This window comes from Lissotriton helveticus, chromosome 7 (genome assembly GCF_964261635.1).
Source record: "Lissotriton helveticus chromosome 7, aLisHel1.1, whole genome shotgun sequence".
In the NCBI taxonomy this organism is placed as follows: Eukaryota; Metazoa; Chordata; class Amphibia; order Caudata; family Salamandridae; genus Lissotriton; species Lissotriton helveticus.
Genome location: NC_136068.1, coordinates 817,204,338 through 817,217,186, shown reverse-complemented (window position 1 = coordinate 817,217,186; position 12,849 = coordinate 817,204,338). Strand labels below are relative to the sequence as shown.

General features: G+C 42.4%; 1 protein-coding gene across 1 annotated transcript in view; it reads left to right on the top strand.

The window, feature by feature from the left end:
• The first annotated feature begins 10,209 nt into the window (after positions 1–10,209).
• Positions 10,210–12,849, top strand: part of JADE2 (jade family PHD finger 2) — an 874,388-nt gene continuing 871,748 nt past the window's right edge. The window contains exon 1 of the mRNA XM_078653277.1: positions 10,210–10,345. The gene's annotated coding sequence lies outside the window, so the exon portion shown is untranslated. The remainder of the gene's footprint in view (positions 10,346–12,849) is intronic.

The following is a 12,849-nucleotide window of genomic DNA, read 5'->3' as shown; positions in this document are numbered from 1 at the left end:
GACAAGACTCAAGTCTAAAAGCACATCGCTTTTTGACTGTCTTGATACTTGGACTTCGCTGGACTTCACCTGGAACCAAGACTGCATCAAGGAAGATGCATACTGCTCTTAGTCTTGCTGTTCTGAAAGTCTTCTTCATTGTGTGTGTCTGTGCTTCTTCCAGGATCTTCAACAGACCTGTGAGCATCAAGGTCACCCGAAGTAATCTCCTTTGGAGTGAAGGAGTCACTTCCCTGCATCTGCAGACACCACAAAGAAGCTAGCCGGTCTGTTGCTCCTGATGTCCCACGGACTTCAAAAGGCTCATCAACACAGGTGGTGGTTTTGCAACTCCCTTGAGGCCTGGCCTGTCCTCTCTCCAATTTTGAGGCCGCTGTCCCTCATTCGAACTGCTAGGACCAAACCCCTCTACACCACGTTGACTTGCTGTTGCCAAGGCTTGCTGGCTCTACACTTCAGAGATCTTGGAGCCACAAGAAGCTCCAGCCTCCAGCATTTTTTCCTGCCAGGATCTTCATCCTCACTACATCCTCTGCACCGTGGGCCATCATCATTGCTGAGCTGCTCGAGGTTCTCTTGCAACTCCTGTGCCTTCGGTCTGTGGGTCCTCTCGAGGGTCTTCTCCTCCGTCAGTGGGCTCCCCTGCTTGCTTGGGCCTGCTATGGCTCTCCTGCACTTGGTGAGTCCCTTGGACCTTGCTGGTTTTAATGTTGCTACTTCATCTCTTTCCATGTCTGTTGCTTCTGGTAAGGCGTGTTGGTGCTTCCACGAGACACCGACCCTCTGGTTCTTGACTTCCGATGTGGGACAGATCATAAACAGCTCCTGGTCTTCCTCAGCATCGCCTGGTCCTCACAGCTGCCCCAACAAGGTCACTGTCATCACTCCTGTATCTTCCGTCATCGGTGGGCATTGCTCTTCCGTGCCTCCTGGTCACCTCCGAGTGGCAAAGACTCCCCCCTATGCTTCCAGGGTCTTCTCTTCAAGAATCCATCCTTGAATTCCACTAGATTCTTCCACAGTTTTTGCCAGCGGCATCTTTTCTGAAGTCCTCCCTTGTGGTTTATGGCGGTTTCTAACGTCACTTCACACCTATGCATCCGGCTTCCCTGGTGTAGGTATTCTGGTTCCTGGGGTATCCACGGGTGGAGTGACTCGCTAACCTTCTGTGTTCCACTGGGTTTCTTTAGGGTCCATCAGGAAGGGTCCTTCTTTTTCAAAACTGCTACTGCGACTTTCCCGTTGACTTCTACTGAGTACGTAGCTGTGTTTCCACACTGCACACAGCCTCCGTGGGGTTCTTGGGTGCTTATCATGGACGGTTCCTTGTGTTCTCAGCTCTTCTGAGTCTCCTGGTCCAAGTCCCAACTTCGGTCAAAATTTGCATTTCACTTCTTTAGCTTATGGTTTGTTGTGTATTTGTGCTTACTTACCTGTTTACATTTGAAGTATTGTGTGTATTGTGGTGATATCTCCAATGTGTTAGTGAGTGTGTATAATAATATGCCTATTTTTATAACTACACTGTGTAGTTCTTTTTTATTTAACCTACATTACATGATTAGATCTGGTAAAATAAGCTGCTTAACACTCCTTCTGGACTAAGCCTGAAGGCTGCTCCCCACAGCTACCACTCAGAGAGCTTTCTAAGATTGCCTAAGACCACTAAAACCACCATAGGGGTTGTCTGGTTTAGTGCAAGGTGCTTCACTTACATAGGTGTACATCATATACTAAGACAGCCTCCAACACCTTCATTTTCAGTAATCTTGCACCATTGATGAAGCCATAAACATGTATGTAGTCCTACATTTGTGGTCATGTAATGAGCTGGCATACTCTCCGGTGGCGCCTCTTCACCTTCCCTCACTGCGGCTCTTACATCACCTCATGTCAAATCTCTAATAGTTTTTAAATGTTTAATTTTTGCAATAATTCAATAATAAATGTGCAACAATCAAATTTGAATTCAATGTTTTGATTCTGTTCTTAATTTCGTATTCATCAATTTCTTTTGGCCAATCTTGTTACAGCTTTAATACTTGAAGACTTGTGAACTAATTTCAACACAGCACTATCACAACAACTGACTTGCACGACACTCTGTGTCGTCATCAACCAAATTCATTGCGAGAGTACACCTACCAACCAATCTCAGCGCAGACTGTGCCGCACTTCTCACTCATCACAGTGTTTCACCCTCCTTTACAATTCTCTCGTATTCAAATGTTACAACTCTAAGCAAGCGTAATAAATTATTAACTTTGTCTGCTCTGCTAAAGAAATCAAAGTACTTCACAGAATCCATCAGAAATAAGGTTTTAAGACGCTCCAACTTTCCTACACTTACACACACACACAAATGAAATCTCCAGCAGGAAATCACTCTAACTAATGTAGCTTCCCCTTTACACAATAGGCTCCATTATCACCAATCAATATTAGTACAATCACAACCATGTTATATTTCCTATCCCAATTGTGCAATTCAATGGTACCTCATGAATATACACCAAAAATCTTAGTAGTCAAGTATCACCACAAATTCAATTGTTTATTTTTTCTATCCCGGGATCTTAGACTACCATGTGTCCGCTACCCACTTCAACTGATCAACATTTAGCTCTTACACACCACTTATTCTGAAGCACAACAATAAGACAATTCTCAACAAAGACAATAGCGACGTACGACCCTATTCATACTCACACCTTCGCTTCTGCATCTGCCTTCAAAGCCACAGCTCCTCAGTCTTCAAGTTTGGGTTTAAAAACATGGTCATTTCTAAACTAAGTCTAATTATTATTACAGTTCTTGTCTCGTAAAATGAACCGTCCCTCTGCTACCAACTGCTAGACCACTGTGTTTTGCTGTCCCTCACTCCTCACCTAGAACCCCACGTACATCTCAGGTCGATGGATCTTTGTTGTCAGCTGAGACCTCAAAGTTAAATCTCAACATAAATCCTAACTTTAGTTCAGTCAGTAAAGACAGTTTAGTTGAGTTAACAGGTTTTAGTTAACTCTTTTATTATTTGTTTGTTCATTACGTATTATACTCCAAGATTCTGAAAACATCCTCTACCCTGCAGTCTTTACAATGACCAGCCTTTACAATGAAGTCAGTTCCCCTACATGCAATGTTATCATGCAGTTTGTTACAACGACTTGTTGTAAGGGGCGCGTTGTTTGACTGGTGTTGGATTATTAAGTCCAATACCTTCCCTACTGTTGCGTAGACTGGAGTTGTAATGGTAATTCATCCTATTCCAAAGACCAGCTCTCCCTGAAGTAAGTCGTTGTAACAACTTTCGTGCTAAAGTAACAAGTGGTAAAGTTGCACGCTGGGTACTGACTACGTTGCAAAGGTTCCGTCATACAACACCAAGATTAATCAATAAAGGTAATCACTCAATCAGTCAATATTTAGTTATAAGATGAATCAATTCAATAACCAAAATAAGCATTAATAAAGTAAATGTAACAAGCGTTTTCCATTAAGAAACATCCCTATTCTAAGCTAAGTCAATAAAAATGGGGAAAATGGTTGGAGGTGTCAGCTTAGAAACCCATGAAGAGTTCTGATGAGAGATTAGAGCATACGCATAAAGCTTTAGCACAGTAAGCTGGAAAGTATTCTCAACTCAAATAATAGACGATCAGGAAATAAACTAAGACTTCCTATAAAGAGATGACCAGAAACCTCAGTACAGAGTTTCCTCTCAGAGAGTTGGGAAAAGGGAACAGGATGAGTGAAAACTCAATCAGTCTGCATTGCATCAATGGGTGGAAAATCTTCCTAACTAATCTAGGAACATGCACTAATGTAAAAAATGTGTTCTGAGTTTGTAACATCTTTCTTTTTCATGTCGATCAATAGGATTTTAGCACACTCCCTGGAGCAGGTCTACTCTCTATCTTAACAACACAGTAAAATCGTCTTTCAACCATATGTCCTTGTATGCTGCGGGCACATCCTTTCTTGTTTGTATTATCGTCTTCCCATGAATCATCCTTCTCGTTGTCTATGATCCAGCAGGCCACCAACCTGCGGACATCTATCACTAAATACTCATTTGGACCCATAAACACACTCACAACAATATAGGCCTGTGAACACCGCTGGGGATCAATTTATAGGGCTAAATTCATACGTCCTTTTGCTTATCTGGCTAAAAATCTTTATTTAATGACCACGCACTTTCTTTACATATAGATCTATTTTAGTTGATTAGATTTGATGACCAATGACTTGGTCTCATTTACCCGATTTCTTATTAAATAACCACAGACTCAGGAAAGTTTTAAATGTTTATCTAAATTAATCATAAAGAGCAAAACATATTACAGTGTTAACTTCATCTTTCAGAGGAAGTAAAATCTGTCTATCCAATTAATTGAACATTTCTAAATAACAAGTGCCTCAGGTAAGAGAGGACAGAGAGAGAAAGCACATGGACACAATACACAGATTTATATTTACCTAGGATGATGCGAAAAGCAGACTCCACTAACCAAGAGTTAAGGGCCCCTGAAAGAATTCAGGTGACAGGTTCTTTAGGACGGGATAAGACAGGACAGATGACCTCTACTGGATTTGACGCCTGCGTCTCACCCCTCTCTGATACTAACTTTCTACTCGGATCTTCCGCAACCTTCTTCTAAACCTACTTCCTCCTCGTTTCTTCCGCAATCTTCTCCTAATTCTATTACCTCCTCGATTCTTTTTATTTATTTATTAAAGTTTTGTATAGCGCTAGCTGGACCCGAGGGTATCAGAGCGCTTCACAGCAAGAATAAAGGCGTTTAGACAGACAATGCGGACAAAAAACAAGGCAATGAGCACAGGAGTGAGTACAGTCTATACAATAGCAGCCAGGCGTGAAACAGGGCGGAGAGTCGTAGGCAAGTCAATCAGCTCTGGGGTGAACGAGAACATGAAACTATAAAGTCTAGGTTGAGTTCTAGTTGGTTCCGGAACGCTCGAGGAAGAGGACTTTGAGTAACTTCTTGAATTTCGGGAAGGATGCGGTCATTCTGATGTGTGGGGGGATGGAGTTCCATATCTTGGGAGCATTGCCCGCAAAGGATTTGCTAGATGTTGAAAGTTTCTGGGATTTCAAAGGAATGAGTAGGAGCGTGTTGGAGCTTCTGAGGTTTCTAGACTGACCGGCCCTTTTGAGCTTGTTGGCCAGGTATTCCGGTTTGCCTGTATGCAGGGCTTTATGTGTGAGGCAGGCTGTGCGGAAGCTAGCTTGTTGGTCAATAGGGAGCCACTTCAGATCCTTAAGAGCTGGGGTGATGTGTTCATATTTCTTTGTTCCCGTGATCATTCTTGCATCGGCATTTAGGGTAGAGGTCAGAGGTCGCAGGTGCGATTTGGCTGTTCCAGTCAGAGTGGCAATGCCGTAGTCAATTCTGGAGAGAACCAGAGCCTGCGTGGCCTGTTTCAAGTCTTTTGTGGGGAGAAATGGTTTTAGTTTGTAGAGCAATTTCAGGTTCAGGAAGGCACTTTTGGCAGTTTTTGAGACGTGTTCTTTCATATCCAGTTTGGGGTCAAGGGTGATCCCTAGGGATTTTATGGAGTTCGATGGAACAAGAGGAACATTCAGGGCGTTTAAGGCTTTGAGCCATTCAAGAATTTGGGGTTTTTCTTCTTTGTTAGAGATGAGGAGCACTTCAGTTTTTTCCTCATTGAATTTGAGGTGGTTGGAAGAGAGCCAGAGCTGAACTTCGGTAAGTGTGTGGTTCAGTCTGTGGATATCCGAGATCGATGTGGTTTCCAGATAGAGTTGCGTGTCGTCCGCATAAAGGTGGAAGGGGATGTTAGCTTTCCTTAGAATTGAGGTGAGGGGCTCCATGTAGATGTTGAAGAGTTGAGGAGAGAGTACTGACTCTTGAGGGACTCCTCTGCTGATGGGAAGAATGTCTGATTCGCAGCTTTTAATTTTGATTCTTTGTGTGCGGTTGTTGAGAAAGGAGGAGAACCATTTTAGGACAGTCTTTTCGAGGCCTGCTCTCTCCTTTAGGACATTGATTAGTAGGGCATGATCAACTGTGTCAAATGCAGCCGATAGGTCTAAGAGGATGAGAAGGCTGCATTGGTTGGAGTCGAGCGACATGTGAAGATCGTCCAGGACGTTAAGGATTGCGGTTTCAGTACTGCAGCCTTTTCTGAACCCTGATTGATATGGGTCGAGAAGCTTCGTGTTCTCTAAGTGCTGGGATAGTTGCGACAGCACACATCTTTCCAAGATTTTGGATAATAGTGGAAGGTTCGAGACTGGTCTGAAGTTGTTCATATCCTGTAGGTCAAGGCCCGTTTTTTTTAGTAGAGGCGTGACTTGACCTATTTTAAGGTAGTCCGGGATGGAGCCCTCGCTCAGAGAGCTGTTGATGATCTTGGCCCAGATAGGGGCTAGAGTGAGCTTCAAGTCTTTGGTCACTCTCGGGGGAAGCTGATCAAGGGAGTGGGTTGAGGGTTTGGCGGTGGCTATGAGATTGCTTATCAGTTCAACCTGGATAGGTTGGAAGGAGGACCAGCGAGTGGATGTGATTGTTGGTCTTAAATGGGAAGTTGTAGCGGGGTGGTATGAGGGCAACGTGCCGAGTTATCGGTCAATTTTGGCAATTTTTTCGTTGAAGAAGCTGGCAAAGTCGTCACATTGGGATTTGGACGCCACCATGTCTCTTGTTACCGGAATGGAGATTTGGTTCTTGATGATGTTGAAAAGTTCTTTGGGGCGGTTTTTGGCATTATCAAGGGCCGCACAGAAGAAGGACGACTTTTTGTTCTTGATATGGTTATAGTAGCTTTTGCGGGCTGCCTTGAGCTGGTCCCGGTTGAGTGAGGAGGGGTTGGACCTCCAGGATCTTTCCATGGATCTTAGGTGTCTTCTTTCATCGTTAATGTCAGTGGAGAACCAGGATCTTGAGGGGATGTTTCTTTGTTTTTTTAGTTTTCTCGGTGCCAGCTGGTCTAAGACGAGCTCCAAGTTGGAATGGTAGAGCGAGGTGAGTTCTGTGGTTGAAAGGGGTTCTGTCGAGTTCGGGAGGAGTGAGCTGAGGCCCTTTTCTAGCTTGTCAAGAGGTACTCTCGATAAGTTTCTGGTCCACTTGGGGGAGGTTTGAGTGGGAGGGACGGAAAGCGCCTGGTGATTGATATGAAAGAGGATGGCGTGATGGTCTGACCAGTCTACTGGGATGATGTGGTCAATTGAAATTGTCTTTCTATCTGCGATGATAGCATCCAGGGTTGCTCCTCTGTGGTGTGTTTCCTCTGTGCAGTGCTGGGTCATGTCATGGTCATGAATAAGGGTGGTGAGGGATTGAATGAGCGGGTTTTTTGATACATTCCATCTTAGGTTGAGGTCGGCCAGAATTATTCTGAAATCACTGTTGAGAGCTGTTTGCGTGATCAGATCCGTCAGCTGAGCGCCAAATTCGGAAGTGTTGCCCGGGGGATGGTAGAGGAGAAGGCATTGGAGTGAAGGGTGGTGAGGAGAATTGATGTTGACCGAGAGGGATTCAAAGGAGTTGTAAATGACGGAAGGAGATTCAGTGATGGAGAGGTCGCTTTTATGGATAATAGCTATTCCGCCACCTTTGTGAATGGGCCTGTCTTTGTGTATAATTGAGAAACCGGGCGGCACCAGCGTGTCCAGGATGGGGCTGGATAGAGTGTTTAGCCATGTTTCAGTGATGAAGGCCACGTCCAGGTCATGGGAGAGGATGGTTTCGGCTATTTCTGTTGCATGTTTGACGGCGGATCTGCAATTGATGAGCATACAATTTATTTGGGAGTCATCCTGTGAGATATGATTGACAGAGGTAGCTCTGGGTAAGGAGGAGAGATAGGGTGGTGGTCTGGCAGCTTTACGGCGGGACGGGTCCCTTCCCACTCCAGTGATGACTTGAATTGAGGAGAAGGGAGGGTGGTCAGGGGGAATTGTTTGAGCTGGCTGATTAGGCGGGGTTTCATAGAAGGCGATGAGGGAGGTCACTTCCTGTGGCGAAAGGGAGGGAGCCATTCTTCTAGGACTGTCGATTCGAGCCTCAGTCCTGGGATTGGAGAGAAGAGGCTGGGAGCCTGTGGGGGGCTTGGACCCAATGTGAGTATGAGAGTCAGTCTTGGCGGGAGGCGGCTGGAGGTGAGGAGGAGGAACGTTCGGGGAGGGAGGCTGGAGTTTCTCTAGGGAGGATAGGGCAATTCTTCCGCAATCTTCTTCTAATTCTATTTTGCTTGACAAATTCAAAGTCTGCTTCATCAGGTATTCGATCAGCATTCGGACAGCATCTCTGTCTTTCAGCGTTCTGGCAGGGACTGTCCTTTCTAAACTAACTAACTACCCCAATTATACTTTCTTAATGGCATGTTCCACCCCCATATGTTTCAACCTTATAAAATTCCTAATTCTGATTGGACAAGTCGAGGGGATGATCATCACACCATGCTAAGTTTTATACTTTTTCTTAAGAGCATTGTCTTATGTTCCCGTCCATTAAATTGTTTCTCCCAAGCTTTAGTTCCCACCCATGTTCATAATGTATCAATAACAATGTATATAATTTTCACAGTTGTCCATTGAGTCTTCAGGATGTTCAGCTGGTTCCCAGGACATGTAGAAAGAGTGTCCTTGGCCGAGTCCCAAGACTTGAATTCATTGCTCCGGAGCTGTCTCTACAGGGCATGCCCCCATCTCATGTGGGTTCAGACCCTTGCAATTCACGGAGGTCCAAATACGAACTAACAGAGAAGTCAAAAAGACAAGATTTTAGATTCAAATAAAATGATTTCACTGTATATCACCTATCTCTACTCTAATCCCATGTACTTTTAAAGACTATTTATGCATTAGCATTTAGTATATAACACAATGTAGTTTCAGCAAAGCAGATGCTTAGCACGTGAGTTCTCAAGCAGCCATTTTAGATTCTATTGCGCAGAAGCAAAGTTTTCCCTCCAAGCGTTAAGATGTCATGCAGCTGACACATGAGCTGTTTATTTTCCCGCGTTAGCAGCCATCTTTAGCACTCGGGTTACTTGTTAGTAAAACACATAGGCAAGCTTTCCCCTTTTCTAGAAAATTTAAAATGTCGGATAAAATTAGTATTACAAACATTATTAATACTTTATTACGAGATTATAAGAGAGGATTATACCCGAGCAAGTTTCTTTTTCACAAATCCTTGTTCCATCATCTACATCTTCTGTAGTGTTAACCTCACTATCAGTCGTATAAAACAAATGTCTATTCATTACATAATAAACGGTAGCTTCTGAAAATGCAACATCTGCAGTAAAGAGTAGCAAAAACATCTTGCACAATTTGCGGTAAAAAAACAAATATATCAGTATTATTGGACTTTCACGGTAAAACATAGTGTCATTAAATAAGTCAACTGAAAAATTAAATCCAGGCTTCATTACTAGGTTACAGTCCTCCTACAGGTTCCAAGTATGGTTGCGTAATACAATTTTGCATTAAGCATATTACATATTTAAAAATACATTCTGCACATTTCTACTTTTAATAAAGCATTTGGTAAATATTTAAATTCAGCTGCAGGATGTAACCAAAAGATGTCTCTGTTCACTATTTTTTCTTAATGAATATTTCAAATTTCAACTGGCTGCATGGGAAAGTGAAGGAATCTCAAATGTAACCCTCTACCACATGACTCACAAGCACAAGTCTTTCCCCCTTTCAGTGAACTCTATTGCTTTATAAAAAATGTGAGATAGTCCGATTTGTAGCTCAGGTTGTTCAATCAGAACTACCTTCCTACCAGTCTTTGAGTCGACTCATTTGATTTCAAAGAAAAAACATAAAAAACAAAATAGATTTTTTAACGTAGGGAATACAGTGAGAACATATCTGAATGCTTACAAATAATATGCAAGAAGACATATTTACCAACTAATGTATAAGTGATAGGTTCTGTAGGCTTTAGCGTGTTACCCGAAATAACAATTAAACATCTCTGCACGAGAAATTGCACATTTCTACACTTAATTAGCAAAACATCAGATTTATTTTAAATGTGGTAGTAGACTGTCTTCCAATGGTTAGAGAACAAATGAATCAAAGATGGCCGCCGTGCTTGCCATGCTTGGAAGCACTGACCGCATCCTTTTGAAAGAGTCCATTTTCTGTGTCTACTATTCCTATTTATCTTGTCCTCAGTGAAGGGTGTAAAGAAGCGGTGGCTGTAACTTAGAAGGAGAAGATGGTGGGGGATACAGGTGGACGCTACCAGAAGAGTGCAAAAGAAGTTGCACCAACAGAGAACCAGATAACACATTCTTCCAGGCAGCCAGGCTGAAGCGCTTCAAGACAGGCCCAGTGAGTAAAGGCTTGCTTCACTTCCAGTGGAATATGGAGTTTTGGGTGTGAAAAAGGCAGCGTAAAGGTTACTATAGAGGAATATACTGTAATTCGGTGAATGAGGGAACGCATTGTATGAAAAGACAATAGACACGAACGTCAAATTTTGGAAGGTTTCAAGATATATGTAGGCTCTCTTGCTTTCAGTTTCTGTTGTAATTTTCGGTGGGTTTTTAGCGTCTTTCTATGTTTTCAGAACTTGTTAAAAACCATTTACTAACAGTCTTTACACGTTTTGAAATGTTAAAAATCATGTGGACCACGTTGTTCAGGTACTTACAGAGAGTTTTGCTTTTAATACTGGTTGCTTTCTTGCAGTTGTTGGTAACTACTCTGCGGCCTACTTGCCCAAGCCTTACAATATAATTTACAAACGCCCATTCTCTCTTCGAATTTGCTAAGAGAACATTACATTTTTTTCGGCTTAGTGAGTTTTTAAGCTGCAGCGCCTCTTTTATCTGCTTCGGAGTCTGTGAAAGCCTTTTACCGCAATCTATATCTCTTTTGCAGAAAAGGGTGCAGAACACTATCCATCTAAGGAGAGTATTAAGCCCACTTTATTTGCTGTATTTCAAATAAAATGAAGTAGTTGTCCTCAAAAAATAGGTTTAGTTGCCTCGCCTCAACAATGGGTCAGATCGGTGTATTTGTAGGAGGAGCGAGTTTGATAACATTGAAGTGTAAGTCCCTACAGTAGCACAAACGTTCCCAAATTGTCTAACAGTACAAGGCCCATCAAACCTGATTATGTGGGTGAGGTACAAGCTGTATGCTCATTAGTTACATGCCTCGCCCCTTGGCCAAACAACATAGCCAAACTAATGTGTGCACTTAGATCGGGGGTCTCCAACCTTTTCTGTAATGCATAACAGCCATAGCTGTAATGCCCCGGGCACCAAGGTAATAATGTTACTAATAAGTCTCCCCAATACCACATGATTTATACAAACATTTTCATCGCGAATACACTCTTTTCAATTTATGTATACATATACTAATTTAGCCAAACAAAAGCTTCTAATTAGTTAGGCTGGACTGCATACAGGAGAGCTTTAACCAGTAGCTATGAGCTACCCTTTAGACAAGCCTGAACCAGGTGGTGAATTTTTAGGTCTAGCCTATGCAGCGGCAAATGACCTTCAGTCATCTGCACAGCTTTTCAGCTAAAAACATGCACATGTTCCATTGCCTTCCATGGCAACACATGCACGTTTGGCGATTCCTTTGCGGGGAGCGTGCTTTGGCAACATATGTTTGCTAGCTCCCACTGGCAACATATGTTTCCTCGCTCCTGCAAGGGAATCGAAGGCCCCCTCCTCTTTCCCCTCCCCTGCTGCCTCCTTTCAGCGCGAGGCGCCCGCGCTTGTTAAAATAGCTGTTGTGCATAAAATGCTCACGCTAATATAGGCTCGTAGCGTGGATTGCTTGACCTCTGTGTCATCCAAATAAAGCTGCCATAATGATAAGGTGAATGTAAGTATTTCTTGACACTCTAAAGGCTCTGAATGTTATATTGAATTTAGAATGGAGTCCCTTAGAATTTATATTTATATATATATATATATATATATATATATATACATATATGCACACACATATATATATATACATACATACACATATACATATATATATATATTCACTGAAAAAACCATAGGTTATAGACCATATATAGTTAGGAATTAGCATTTAGAAAACCTTATTTTACTCACACAAAACCATTGAAATTCCATATATAGTTAGTTGCACTAACTATATATCGCGCACCCGCAATCCACTGCTGATGATGTCACATATTACATCATTCATGACATGGTCAGTGACATCACTGATGACATCACTGATGACATCTCAAATGACATCACTGATGACAACATCCAGTGATTATGTGTTTCTGTAAAGTTTAAATATGTTTTACATATTGAAGAATGAGTGGATGTATAAGTGTCTGAATGAAGGTTTTAGTAGGTGCGTGATTGACTGTATGAGTGAGTGATTAAATGCGTCTTACTAAATGCACGGGTTAGTGACTAAACTGTCTGAAAGTGTGCATCAGTATGTCTGTTGTTGTGCAAGCTGCTGCATGTGTTGATCAGTAGCTATATAAGTAGCTATATGGGTTATTGATTGGTTGCACAAGTATTTGTATGGGAGACTGAGTGTGTGTATGGCTGGCTGGGAGGTGTGTGACTCTGTGCAGATCAATGTGTACTTGTATCAGTGATTCTATAAGAGAGTAAGTATGTGTTAGTATATGTTTGAAAATGTAAGGTACTCTATGTTTAACTGTGTAGATTAGAAAATGGAAGTGTGATTGATTCTTTACAGGACTGACTAGGTGTGTGAGTAACTCCATGGATGAGTGGCAGAGTGTGAGTGTCTGTATAGGTGTATGAGTGCATATGATAGTGTTGTAAAGATGAGTGATTGTATGTATGAATGATTGTATGGGTGAATGAGTG